Source organism: Vipera ursinii (genome assembly GCF_947247035.1).
Source record: "Vipera ursinii genome assembly, chromosome: 6".
In the NCBI taxonomy this organism is placed as follows: domain Eukaryota; kingdom Metazoa; phylum Chordata; class Lepidosauria; order Squamata; family Viperidae; genus Vipera; species Vipera ursinii.
Window position 1 is genome coordinate 31,168,011 of NC_139515.1, and position 13,965 is coordinate 31,181,975.

The window sequence follows — 13,965 nt, forward strand, 5'->3', positions numbered from 1 at the left end:
ACGTCAAGAGTTGGAAGGGATCTTGTAGGTCATCTAGTCCCCCCGCCCAAGCAGGAGACCCTCTACCATTTCTGACAAGTGGTTGTCCAGGCTCTTCTTGAAAGCTTCCAGCGATGAAGCACCCACAACTTCTGAAGGCAAGCTGTTCCATTGGTTGATTGTTCCCACTGTCAGAAAATTTCTCCTTATTTCTAGGTTGAATCTAATCTGTATGCATACTTTTGTTTTTTCCTGCCTAAGTATAAGACTACTTTTCTCTACATTGAATTTCATTTTTTTAGATAGGGCCCAGTGTTCAGGTCTGTCTAGATGCATCTGAATCTTGAGCCTATCATCTAGGGCACAGGTCTGCAACCCGTGGCTCCGGAGCTGCATGCGGCTCTTTCAGCCGTCTACTGCGGCTCCCAGTCCTCTGCCATGTGCAGTCCCCCCCACAAAAAAGTGGGACTAAAAAAAGTTCAACCAATCAATTCAAATATGCAGGGTAGGTGCATATCTCGCCTTGGCTCCACTCTTCAAACTTTGTTCTGCGCATGCGCGCATGTACGTGCATGTGCACACATTTTTTGCGGCTCCCAGTTTTTCCTTTTGTGAGGGAACCAGTTCCGAGTGGCTCTTTCACTGTTTCAGGTTGCTGACCCTGATCTAGGGTGTTGACTGTTCCTGCCAGCTTAGTATCATCTGCAAATCTGATGAGTTCCTCTTCTATTCCCTCATCTAAATCAAGGCTTTTCAACCTTTTCACCCATTGTACCACTTTTAGAATAAAGCAATATCCAGTTGCCTAGCAAGGTGTCAAAAACTTGATGACCAAAAAAAAGGAAAAAATGATAAAGTACAGGTAGTCCTCGACTTACAACAATTTGCTTAGTGACTGTTCAAAGTTACAGCGGCACTGAAAAAAGTGACTTATGATCATTTTTCACGCTTGCAGCATCCCCATCATTTACATTCGGATGCTTGGCAACTGATTCATACTTAAGATGGTCACAGTATTCCAGGGTCATGTGATCACCTTTTGCAACTTTTTGGCAAGCGAAGTCAATGGCTGGGGAGGCGTGACCAGCTCATCATTCAGGTTGCATGGTGCCTTTGTGGGGTGCGGGTGGGGATGGGGGATCCATGGGTCTCTGAAGGAGGGGGGTGGGACTGGGGTGGGTACCTCCCTTCCCTCCCTCTCTCCCTCCCATTATCCCTTCCCTCCCTCCCTCCCTCTTTGTCCCTTCCTTCCTTCCCTCCCACCCTCTTATTGTCCTTTCCTTCCCTCCCCCTCTTTCCCTCCATGTCCAGGAAGGGACAAGGGGAGGGAGACAGGCTGCCAGTGTGACTGGTGGCTGTGCTGTCGGTGGCCATGGCTTGGAAAGGCCACTGTAAATTGCTGGAAAAGAGCCACATAGTATTAAGAGCAGAGTGGCAGGAAGATATTTGTAATGAGGGAGACAGAAAAACAGGCATCCCTTGAAGAAGATCAGCAAATGGCCCTCGCCCTCTTCACACACCTGTGGACTCCAGGGGAGGGAATGGTGCAAGTGGCATGAACATCCACGTTACCTGTGCTACACCACCCAGACCCCAGCCTGGTTTTGGCAGGCAGCAGTACATTCTCACCGTGCAGAGCGGCCGGGTGAGGCAAACCAGCGACATGATGAACCTGCCTGTGCGCATGCAGAGGCTGAGGTGACAAAGTGGAAAGGGAAGGGAAGGGAAGGGAAGGAAAGAAGGAAGGAACAGTGAGAGGGAGGGAGGGAAGGGGGGACGGAATGACTTTCATGCCGCAAGCTTTCCCTAGCTGCATTTCTTACCTATTTCTCGCTGCCACCTGTGTGCGCGCCCAGCCTGTTTTTTGTCCTCTTCTCTCTCACCCCTCCTCCTCCTCCTACTTTTACCTTCAGTGCAGCTCCAGCTGACTCTTCCTCCTCCTCCCAAGGCTTTATCTTTTTTTTCTCTCCCTCTCCCGCCCAAACTGCCTCCTTTTATAGCCTCTCCTATCTCTGCCCCCCTCCTCCTCCTTTCTCTTCAGGGTGTGCTGGAAGTGCTGATCCTGGGGCCTTTGCTTCGTCCCAGCAGCCCTGCAGCTCCTAAGGACTCTCAAGGCAAGTTTTTTTTTTTGCGCATGCCCAAGATGGCGGACGTACTTGGCTGAGCTCCACGAAGAGCTCCAGCTATTTAGGCAATCCTAGGAGCCCTACAGAGGTGTTTTTACCCTCTGTATTGGGGTTAAAACACGCAGACAGAAGATTTTTATGTTGCCGCTTTTCCAGCAGCGGCAGAGGCCTCCGTATCAGAAATCAGCTCCAAGATTTCCGGCGACCTTCGGAACGGCCTCGAAAGAGCCTAGAAGAGCCTAGAAGGCCTGGAAGAGCTGCAATTTATATAGCGCTGATCAGCTGATTATCGGAGCCGATGGAGCTGCAGCTTAGAATGGAGCTTGAAGAGCCGAAATATCGGAAGAATGACAACAACATCTGGACCGGCTGGCGGGGAGGAGAACTGAAATGCCCCGGCCACTCCGACATGGGGATCCACAGCCCAGTGATGGAATGCAGGCAGTTTGAGCCGCAGACCGTTGGGCGACACAGCTCATCTCTCCATCGTTCGCGCTCCGTGAGGCCAGCTAGACCAAATGGAAGATCTATGGGGATTTTAATTTTTTCCCCTACTTGCCCTAATAAATCCAGAGACACAGGGTTTGGCGAGCTGAATGTGAACCTGTTTAATCCATTTAGTCTATCTAAACTAACACTGACCTGCCAACTATACCTGGGAGCTCTGGTTTTATGGCTCCTTTACCATGACGGGGCATGCTGGACTCGAAGCTGTTGGTGCTCAGCCAGCCGATTTTGGTTCCACTTATCGCCTAACCCTCTCCTGATACGGAAAAGAATATGTGCAGCCGGAAGACCTTTCCATTTTATTATTCAACTGGCTGTTATGCCTTTGACCAATAGCTGCTTAATTCCTCTGTCTGACATACCCCCAAAGGACTCAGAAAGACCCGGGTATAAAGTCACTGTGAGAGAGTGGCTTAGACTTTCCATCGGCTACCCCCCTAGAGGTGAGAGACCTATGGGGGTATGCCTTACCCTGGGCGTATATTCCAAGCCACTTACCGGATCAGGCCTATGACCATCGTGAGCGGACGGTGGCTGACCTGCTCTGGAGATTTAACCAGCTTGAGTGGCAGTGGAGCTGGTTTGACAGTCTGGATATCTGCCCACTTTCTGACTTTAAATCCTCCTGATCAATCATGGAATCGCCTATTGCTTGACCTTATGAACAATTATGGCTCGCCTTTGTTACGCTAGCACAGACTTATTCGCTCTCAGGGGTACCCCCTCTTCCTGGGTGCGACCCGCCTCTTTCTCTACTTCTCCTCTTGATGACGGACCCAATTATTGGGACCCCGAGAGATGGTTGGGCAGGGACAGGGACCTCCGATATAAATCCAATAAGAGATCCCTGGTTTATTTTTTAGCTAAATTTTTGTGGGGTTAGGGAGAGGGGAGGGATTACAGGTTCGGCTGGATACTGGGGGGTGTCCACCAACCGCTATTCAGGCCAGGCCTGAGATTGATCACGCTGAGATAGAGCTTGGACTAGCTACCCCCAGGGCCCCGAAGCGGGGTGTGGGATTACCTATTCCCATGACGTTAGGGAATGGCAGTAGGTGTACAAACAGAGGGCCGCATCAACATCCGGGAGTGCGTCCCTGCTATCTTCAAGCGGTGATGTGCTCCGACCCTCTGGTTTCGGCCCGTGGTTCCGGGAACGAAGATAAGCAACCACCTGAGCTCAGGCTTGTATATCTTAACGCCAGGTCCGTAGTTAATAAAGCTCCTCTCATCCAGGATTTGGTTGAGGGAGAATATGCGGATCTGGCTTGCATTACGGAGACCTGGTTAGGACCAGAGGGTGGTGTCCCTTTGGTGGATCTTTGCCCACCAGGTTTCCGGGTGCTACACAGGCCTCGGGCTCAGGGAAGAGGCGGGGGAGTGGCGGTAGCGGTGAGGGAGAACCTATATCCGCGGGAGGCCACTGTTGTCCAAATAGCCGGGTGTGAGTCTCTCCTCCAAAGATGTGGTCCTAAGGCTCAGTTGGGCTTGCTGCTGGTGTACTTTTCACCTAGTCGCGTAGCGGCAGCCCTGCCTGAGCTTCTTGTCATCCTCTCAGGACTGGTGGTTGAGTTCCCCAAATTTATGATCTTGGGTGACTTCAACCTACCATCCCTGGGGGGATCATCTGAGTTAGCTCGGGAGTTCATGGCTTCCATGACGGCCATGGACCTGACACAGGTAATCCAGGGCCCAACTCGTGGGGGGTCACACACTTGATTTGATTTTCCTATCTGGACAGTGGTTAGATGATCTGGGTGTGGGTTCCCCAATTATTACGCCCCTGTCATGGACTGATCATCATCTCCTGCGGCTGACCTTCCGTTTTGCCACTCCCTGTCGTGGGGTTACTGAACCAACGAAATGGTACCACCCCAGACGCCTAATGGACCCTGAGTGGTTCCAAACAGCGCTTGGGTCCCCACCTGCCTCCTTTGCTCATAGCTCGGCCGATGCCATGGTGGAAGCCTGGGAAAAGGCAGCCACGGAAGAACTCGACCGAGTTGTACCCATGCGGCCCCTGACCCAGTGCAGATCCCAGTGGGCTCCATGGTTTTCTACGGAGCTCCGGGAGATGAAACGTCGGAGACGGGGCCTAGAGAGCTGTTGGAGATCCAGCTGATCCGAATCCGACCGATCGCGACTAAGGTCCTTTACAAGGTCTTATCTCGTGGCGTTGAGGAGGGCAAGGTCTAATTACTTTGCTACCCTTATCGCGTCTGCAGATAATTGCCCGACCGCCCTGTTTAGGGTGACCCGCTCCCTCCTTAATCAAGAGGTGAGGAAGGATCCCTTACAGGGTTGTGCCGAGGAATTTAGCCAACATCTGCTGGTCAAAATCGCTCGGATCCGGACCGGTTTGGATTCCGACTGGGCAGAATCTGACGATGAGAACATGGACAGTCTTGTTGATGTTATCTGGGAAGAGTTTGATCCTGTGACTCTGGACGAGGTAGACAAGATCATGAGGAAACTGAGCTCCACTACGTCCTTATTGGACCCGTGCCCCTCCTGGCTGGTTTATGAGGCTCCGGATGGGACACGAGGCTGGATCCATGCAGTGATAACTGCTTCATTGAAAGAGGGTAGCTTTCCCGCCACCTTGAAAGAAGCGGTGGTGAGACCCCTCCTCAAAAAGCCTGTCCTGGACCCAGCTGTTTTAAACAACTTTCGCCCAGTCTCCAACCTTCGCTTTCTTGCAAAGGTTGTTGAGAGCGTAGTGGCGCATCAACTTCCTCTGTTCCTGGAAGATGCTGATTATCTAGACCCGTACCAATCGGGTTTCAGGCCCGGACACAGCACGGAGACGGCATTGGTCGCTCTGATGAATGATCTCTGGTGGGCTCGGGACAGGGGTTGTTCCTCTGTCCTAGTCCTATTAGACCTCTCAGCGGCTTTTGATACCATCGACCATGGTATCTTACTGCGGCGTCTCAGGAGGTAGGGAGTGGGAGGCACTGTTTTTCAGTGGTTCTCCTCCTACCTTCTGGAATGTTCACAGTCGGTGTTGGCGGGTGGGCAGAGATCAACCCCGAGACCTCTCGTTTATGGAGTTCCTCAGGGGTCGGTCCTCTCACCTCTCCTGTTCAACATCTATATGAAGCCGGTAGGTGAGATCATCCGTGGTTTTGGAGTGGGATATCATCAGTATGCTGATGATACCCAGCTTTTCATCTCGACCCCAAACCACCCCAGTGATGCCCTCAACGTGATGTCCCGTTGCCTGGAAGCGGTCCGGGTCTGGATGGGGAGGAACAGGCTTCAACTCAACCCGGACAAGACTGAATGGCTGTACATACCGGCATCTCAGGAAATTCAGATTATTCCATCTCCTACTATTGGGGGTGAGTTACTACCCCCCGTAGATAAGGCTCGCAATTTGGGTGTCCTCTTAGATTCACAGCTCTCCTTAGAAGATCATACAGGAGCTGTGACTAGAGGGGCCTTCGCCCAGGTTCGTCTGGTGCGCCAGTTGCGACCCTATCTGGACCTGGATGCCTTGCGTACAGTCACTCATGCACTTGTGACCTCTCGTTTAGACTACTGCAATGCTCTCTACATGGGGCTGCCCTTGAGGACCACTCAGAAGCTTCAGCTGGTACAGAATGCAGCCGCGCGAGTTCTTTTGGGGGTCTCCCGATACTCCCATGTTACACCTCTGCTCCATGAGCTGCATTGGCTTCCAGTTGCCTTCTGGGTGAAATTCAAGGTGCTGGTGATGATATACAAAGCCCTTCATGGCATGGGTCCGGATTACCTACGGGAGCACCTACTGCCGGCGTCAACTTTCCTCCATCCTGTACGCTCCCACAGAGAGGGCCTCCTCAGGGTACTACCAGTCAGAGAATGTCGGCTGGTGACCCCCCAGGGGGAGAGCATTCTCGGTGGGCGCACCAATCCTTTGGAACCGCTTACCGGCTGAACTACGGATGGCCCCCGACCTTCGCTCCTTCCGGTGTGATCTAAAAACTTATCTATTCGAACAAGCCGGCCTGGTCTGATGGGTTTGGGGTTTTAACATTATTTTTAACTAACTTACTACATTGGGCACAATCATTTAACTTTAAATCTTGTATCCTGCATTCTTATTTTTATTGCCCTGTACACCGCCCCGAGTCGTTCAGGAGAAGGGCAGTATATAAATGAAATAAATAAATAAATCAAATCAAATAAATAAATAAATAAATAAATAAATAAATAAATAAATAAATAAATAAATAAATAATTAAATAAATAAAATAAGTTCTGTGCTGCGCCGCTTTGGCTCATTCCCTTTCCCGCTACCCTGGGCTGGGCTGGGCAGGGCCGCATACCACCTGCCAATGTACCACAGATGGTACACGTACCACTGGTTGAAAAGCCCTGATCTAAATCATTTATGAAGATATTGAAGAGTACTGGATCTAAGACAGAACCTTGTGCTATCCCACTACTTACTTCCCTCTATATAGGGCTACTCATTGAGTATGGTTTGTCAGCCAGTTACAAGTCCATCTGGTGGTGATGCTATCTATCCCACTTTTTTCTAGCTTACCAAGAAGTAGGTTGTGGTCTATTTTGTCAGATGCCTTGCTGAAATCTTAAGTATACTATGTCCACTGGATTTTGCTGGTCTACTAATTTACTCACTTTGTCAAAGAATGAAATAAGATTGGTTTGGCATGATCCATTTTTAACAAACCCATACTGACTTCTAGTCATTACTTTATTTGTTTCTAGATGTTTGCAGATTGTTTTTTGATCATCTTTTCCAGTATCTTCCCAAGTATTGATGTTAGGCTGATTGGTCTGTAGTTTCCTGGATGTTTTTTTCCCTTTTTTGAAGATGGGAACCACATGTTTTCCAGTCCTCAGGTAGCTCCCTGGTGCTCCAGGATTTTTGAAAGGTGGTACAATGGTTCTGAGATGACACCTGTCAGCTTCTTTAGAACTCTGGAATATAATCTGTTAGGTCCTGGAGATTTATATTCATCAAGATCAGACAGGTATTCTGTTATGATTGGCCCAATGTCAGCCAGCTGGCTTCCTGTTTAAAGAAGGCCTAAAACTTGTACTCTCCTGCCTTCTAGGCCAGTACCAGTACATCAAACTGGCTCTCCGTTTGGATGGAATATTAATTGTATGTCTACAAGGGCGCATCCCAGAAGCCATAAAACAGCATCCTAAAAAATATCAGTGACAGACTTCTAGCTATATTTTCCTTCCTTCTATAAGATTTTTCAGTAGTCTTTGGACGTTTTGTGGAGTCCTTGATTCTCTCTGAGCTTGGTTGTTTGCTTGTACACATTTCATTATCTGACCAGGTAAATCATCAGTTTATGGATTTCTTAAATTCTTCTTATAGTGCTTATATAACTAATATTTTAACAGCACAAAACAATTTCTCATTTTACAAAGGCTATTTTTTAAATTTTAGTTGAACAAATATGTATTTGTACAAATAACACATTCTGCTTTGGAAAAGACTAGAGGGAGCATTTTACTTATTTATTTTCATGATTCAGGTATGATAACTGCACTTTTGCTTTTTCATTGGTGTTATGCATGTTTAAAGTATAAAGATCTCTGTGTCCATTGGAAAAATATGATTTATTTCTTATTCTTAATCCTAGAATCTGAGAAAGGTAGATTCTGGCTATTAAAAAACACCCTAGTAGTGAAAGCAAATTGACAATGCAGTCAGTTGGTAGACTTCCCTTTACTGGGTGTATTCCAGAAGAGGCTGGACAGCCATCTGTTGGGTATATTTAGTTTGAACTCATGGTCAAAATTATCCCTTCCGCATTCATTATATCATTATTCTTGTCCTGTATTGGAAGGATGGGAAGGAGGGAGGGTAATGTAAATTGTGAGAACAATTAGGGAAGGAGCATTTACAACATATCCTGATCCACTCTTTTGTATTAGCTTTTTGTATTTGAACTCTGTGATAGCAAGAAGGCTTAGATATACAGAACGTGCTTATCATACAACTTAAAATACGTATAATTTTAGACAGGGTAGATTTGATTTAAATCAAGTCGATTTAAATCATGATTTAAATCACTAGTAAAAAGGCTTGATTTAAATCATAATTTTTAAAGAGCAACTGTCATCTCTGTCCCGCAGCGGCTCCTCCTCTGACCTGCTGTTGACTCACTGACAGTCCCATTCACTTTAATTGGGATGACTGGAGATGCGGCAGTGACACAAGGTGAGGGATGTGGCGGGCAGCAGGTAAATGGATGCCCACTAACAGGCACTGCCATGATGGATCTGAAATGACAGGTGCTCTTTAAATGTAAGGACTCATTCTGGCTGGTAGTTAGAATCTTTGAGGTTTCCTATTTAGAATAATAAGCTGTCAGATAAGTAAAAAAGTGATATCAGAACCGATTTTAGGGTAATAAGTGAATCACACATAGTTGGAGAACTACTCAATTTTTTATTTAATTAAAATACTTAGAGCCTGGTAAAGTTGCATTTCTCTTCAAACAATCATACAGTTTGTAGTGTACATCGATTTGCAAAACAATGGGATAGAGGAATATTCCTGAACATTATTTTATGATTTATCTCATGGTTACTGTGAAATTGTGTGAATGCATCAATATTATCTCAGCTTGTAGACCTTGGATACTAAAAATGTAGATATTGCAGGATATACAGCCTTATGCTACATAACTAAGCTCCATTTCATGCTGAATAAACTACATTATTAATGTATCTTAAATAGAAAACTATCTTTGGATAGATTTTTACTCCAAAAGCAAGTTATTAAAATAAATTTGATAAAAATAAAAAAAATCTGATTTAAATAAAACAAATCTGATTTTTTAAATTTATTTTTTTAAAAAATCATCGATTATTATGCACCCTGATTTTAGATATTTGCCACCACAAAATAAGAAAACTTTTAACAGCTGTATCCAAATATGACTTTGGGTGCTCAAAAATAGGAGGTCACAGGAATATATACAGCGCAAGGGGGTTGTGTTTACCATCTCTGCAGTTACTTCATAATTTCTCTTTATTTCTGATGGCAGAATGCTTATATTGTCAGAACTACTTACACCAGGGCTTTTCAACCAGTGGTACGGGTACCACCTCTGGTACATTGGCACCTGGCAGGTGGTATGCAACTATCCTAGAAAACTGGTAGTGGGGGAGGGGAATGAGCTGAACTGGTAGCAGCACTGCACAAGCTTGAGCGAGAGATGGCTGGAGCTGCAGTGCTGTCAGGGCTCAGCGGAAGTGCCAGGATCAGCGCCAGGCTCCAGCTGGAGCTCGGCACTGAGCCTGGTGCTTCTGCTGAGCCCAGAAGAAGCGTCGATCAGCTGGAATGTTGCAGCATCTCCAGGGTCTTGTGATTTACATTCAGATGCTTGGCAACTGATTTATATTTATGACGGTCACAGTGTTCCAGGGTCATGTGAAGTGACCAAAACCTGCTGTAACCACCCAGCAGAGGGGGGCAAATAAAAACCAAACACCCCACCCCACCTCCGCTGCCAATCCTCAACAGAAACGCTCACAACAATGAAAACCTTGAACAGGAGGAAGAGGGCCGCCAGGTGGGCAGGCAGGTGTCTTGCTCAGCTGTGGCTTGGGGACACTTTTTTCAGTGCCATTGTAACTTCGAACAGTCACTAAGCGAACTGTTGTAAGACGAGGACTACCGGTACTTCATCACTTTTCTCCTTTTTGGGGGGGGTCATCAAGTTTTTGACACCTTGCTAGGCGACTGGTGGTATTCCGATGTTACCATATCCTAAAAGTGGTACAATGAGTGAAAAGGTTGAAAAGCCCTGACCTACACTGCCCATCTTTGCAACAGTCCCAGCTGGAAAGTACCTCTCAAGATGTGTGTTCTCAGAGCTAAGTTTTCCAGGTTATGCCACTGACTTTAAGAAACAGCAAAGCACAGTAGCTTCCAGAGTGTCAGTAGGGTTGCCATGAACAGAAAACAAAATCTCCAAAAAAGACATTTTAAAAAACTACAAGTGAAGTTGAGTATTGTTTATGGTTATGAAATACAACATATTTTAAAAATGTGGGAAAACCATTTAGGATAGGGTAATAGAGTGGGGAAATTGGCTGCATTTCTGGAGAAATCAGTGAGAACTTGTTGTAAAGCAGCATTTGGTTATAGGTCCCATTTCTCCCATTTTGTTTCTTCCACAATAAAATGTTTCTCATCTACACTAGGCTCCTTTCCCAAAGGCCCTGGGCTAGGCTATTATGCTGGTGCAGGCTGATGTTACAGAAAGTGAATTTTATCTAGTAACTAGTAGCCCTCATAATGTATTTGCTTTCCTTTCTTTTTATGTTTAAATACATCTGATTGGGCATTTCTATGTATTTAATATTTCCTTCAGGGTCATCTGATCATTAATGACTGGGAACATGGCCAGCACCAGGAATGCTTCACAGGTCTTTTTGGTATTTTTTTTGTTGCTTTTTTGCCTGCCTATAGTGGAAGCTTTAGATATGAGTGATGCATTAGCTTTGTTGCTAGGTGTGGCTCTTAGTTGTGTTGGATTCTGTGCCTGCCTCGGTCTATATGCAAGAAGACGACATGGAGAGCAATGACTTTAAGTCCAAAATATCCAGATGAAGTGCAACTGTCCTGATGGATGTTGTTGCAATTAAGGAAGAGTTTCAATTTTTTATTGCCATGAACTGCTCAAGAAGAAAGACCATTCATAATGGGAAGACTGTGGAGAAAGCTGCCTCAAGTTCATAAGAACATTTTGTATGTAACTAAGATGTTGCCTTAAAAGAGAATGCTACTGTTTTCAATTGCATAAGAAAAAATACCAATAAAAGTGAGGTGCAAGAGGAAATTTAGAGGGGTAAAAGAGAGGATATAGTTTGCATTCAAATCACTTGGAGTAAAATTCATTTGGAATGTTGTGTGGAAAATATATAGATTAAATTTAAAGTTACCCCATCAAATCAAATCCACCCTCTTCACCCTGTCTTACTGCATATATTATATTAGTAGTTATGCATTATGTGCTTTATTGTAGTAATAAATATACAACATTGGTCATTGAAAGATATTCAGTATTTAGAGATTTAGAGATGTAATATTCCAATATGAGGGAATATTAGTTATACCAGATGCCAAAATTAAATTAACATTACGGTTATCTTCTCATTTTGGAAATGTTTTTTTTAAATTTGTGGCTAATCTTTAAAATACAAGGAAATAAATTTTTTGATATATGCCTGAGACAACCATTATTTCTGATCTAATTCTTTTCTTTCCCCTTTCCTTTTGCTTTCTCATGTAAAAACTCTGATGTTTGGGCTGGTTGTTCGGAGATATTTCTACCCTTCTGTTGTCACATAGATCCTGGGCCCTGAAAGAAATACTTTATAAATGAATCCATGATAGTTAAACTAGCATACTGAAAGCTGAAAATGGGTCTTTAATGTCTAAAACTATGTTATATGAAAGACTTGTTGTAAATGAATTTGAAGTTACTTTTTTTCATCCCCTGCTGATGAAATCAAGTTGCTTTCACTGTTTCATTTGAAACATAGGAAGGCTTCAGAGCATGGTATTGATGCATTGGCTCAAAAACCAAGGATTTGTATTACTGTTTAGTACCACTTGAATAACTCAGCAAGTGACTACTTCTATCTGACCTAGTCTTGTTTGGAAACTTAAGAGGATTTAGTTTTGTTAGTGTTTAATGAATTTTAATGTAGAGAAAAGCAAAGTTTTACATTTAGGCAGGAAAAATCAAAAGTATATGTACAGATTAGGTGAGACCTGGCTCAAAAATAGTGACTGTTAGAGGGACCTTGGAGTCCTAGTGAACAATCACTTGACTATCAGTCAGCAGTGTGCAGCAGCAGCTAAAAAAGCTAATACAATTCTGGGTTGAATAAACAGAGGCAAAGAATCAAGATCACATGAAGTATTTGTACCACTTTATAAAACCTCACTGGAGGTTTCTAAGAAGAGACTAGACTAGACAGTCACTTATCTGAAATGGTATAAGATCTACTTGAGCAAGGTCCTTTCCAGCTCTATTTCAAGGTAAAACTTTGAAATCTTTAGATTTAGATTAAATTGTGAAGTTAGAAAACATCCTGTAAGAAGATTATATCAAACATTTTCTTACTGTGGTCAGGAAAAAAACACACAGATATGTCCATCGAGTGACCAGGAGTTCAGCTTATTTTCACATGTTCTGAATTCAGGAAGGAAACTTCAAAAAATAATCAGGCTGGAAAGTTTGAATCAAAATGCAGACAAGAGGAAGATAACATTTTCCATACCTTCCTGAGATTATAACAATGGATACCTGGGAAAAGATATGGGTCAGAAATGTAAAATTTACACAGGCTCAAAATTTAAGAGAGAACTTTTATAAAATGTTTTATAGATGGCATTTAGATCCTAAAAAATTAGCAAGTATGTATCCAAATTATCAGCCTAAATGTTGGAGGTGTGGTTGTGATGATACAACTTATTATCATATATGGTGGACTTGTAAAAAAGTTAAAGCTTTTTGGATTAAAATTTGGTGGAACATGCAGAAGATATTTAAGAAAAAGATAAGGTTTTCTCCACAGTTATTTCTGTTGGGTATTATTACAGATTGTACAGTCATAGATACCAAATTGATGTTGAATTTAATTACGGCAGCAAGACTTTTAGTAGCGCAATATTGGAAGAAGGAAGAACTGCCTACTATAGAAGAGTGGACTTTGAAAGTTTCAAACCTGGCGGAAATGGCAAAGATTTCAGCATATTTGAAAGAACAATTGCAACAGAGATATATTGTGGAATGGAGAAGATGGACTGAGTATATTCAGAATAAATATGGGACTAAAAAGTTTTATTTAGCATATGAATAAGTATTAGTATTATATGATGTATTATTAGTTATTTATTATTATTTAGTTATTTTGTTATGTTTAAGGGGAGTTAAAGTGTGATAGAATTTAATGTGTTTTTTTAGTTAGCATATTTTAGCTTAAGTTTGTAAAAGTTAATACCCTGTATTCAGCTCTGGGAAGTCGGGGGGGGGGGAGGGTGAGGGAGGGTAAGTGGGGGGGAGGGAGAGGGAGGGAGTTTATGTTTTTAAAATGTATTTTAAAACTTTTCAATAAAAAAACCCATTTTTCATACCTTCCTGAATTCCCAAGAGCAAAGTTATTAACAGCCACAATAGGAGCAATTTCAGCACTATTAATCTTTGACTTATGATGAAGTTACAACAGACATCCCCCCTCCCAAAGATACTTATGACAACCTGCCGCCATGGTCGTGTGATTGCATTTTGGGCACTCAGCAACTGGCCTGCATTTATGTCTGTTTGCAGCATCCCATGGTAATGTGACTGCAATTTGT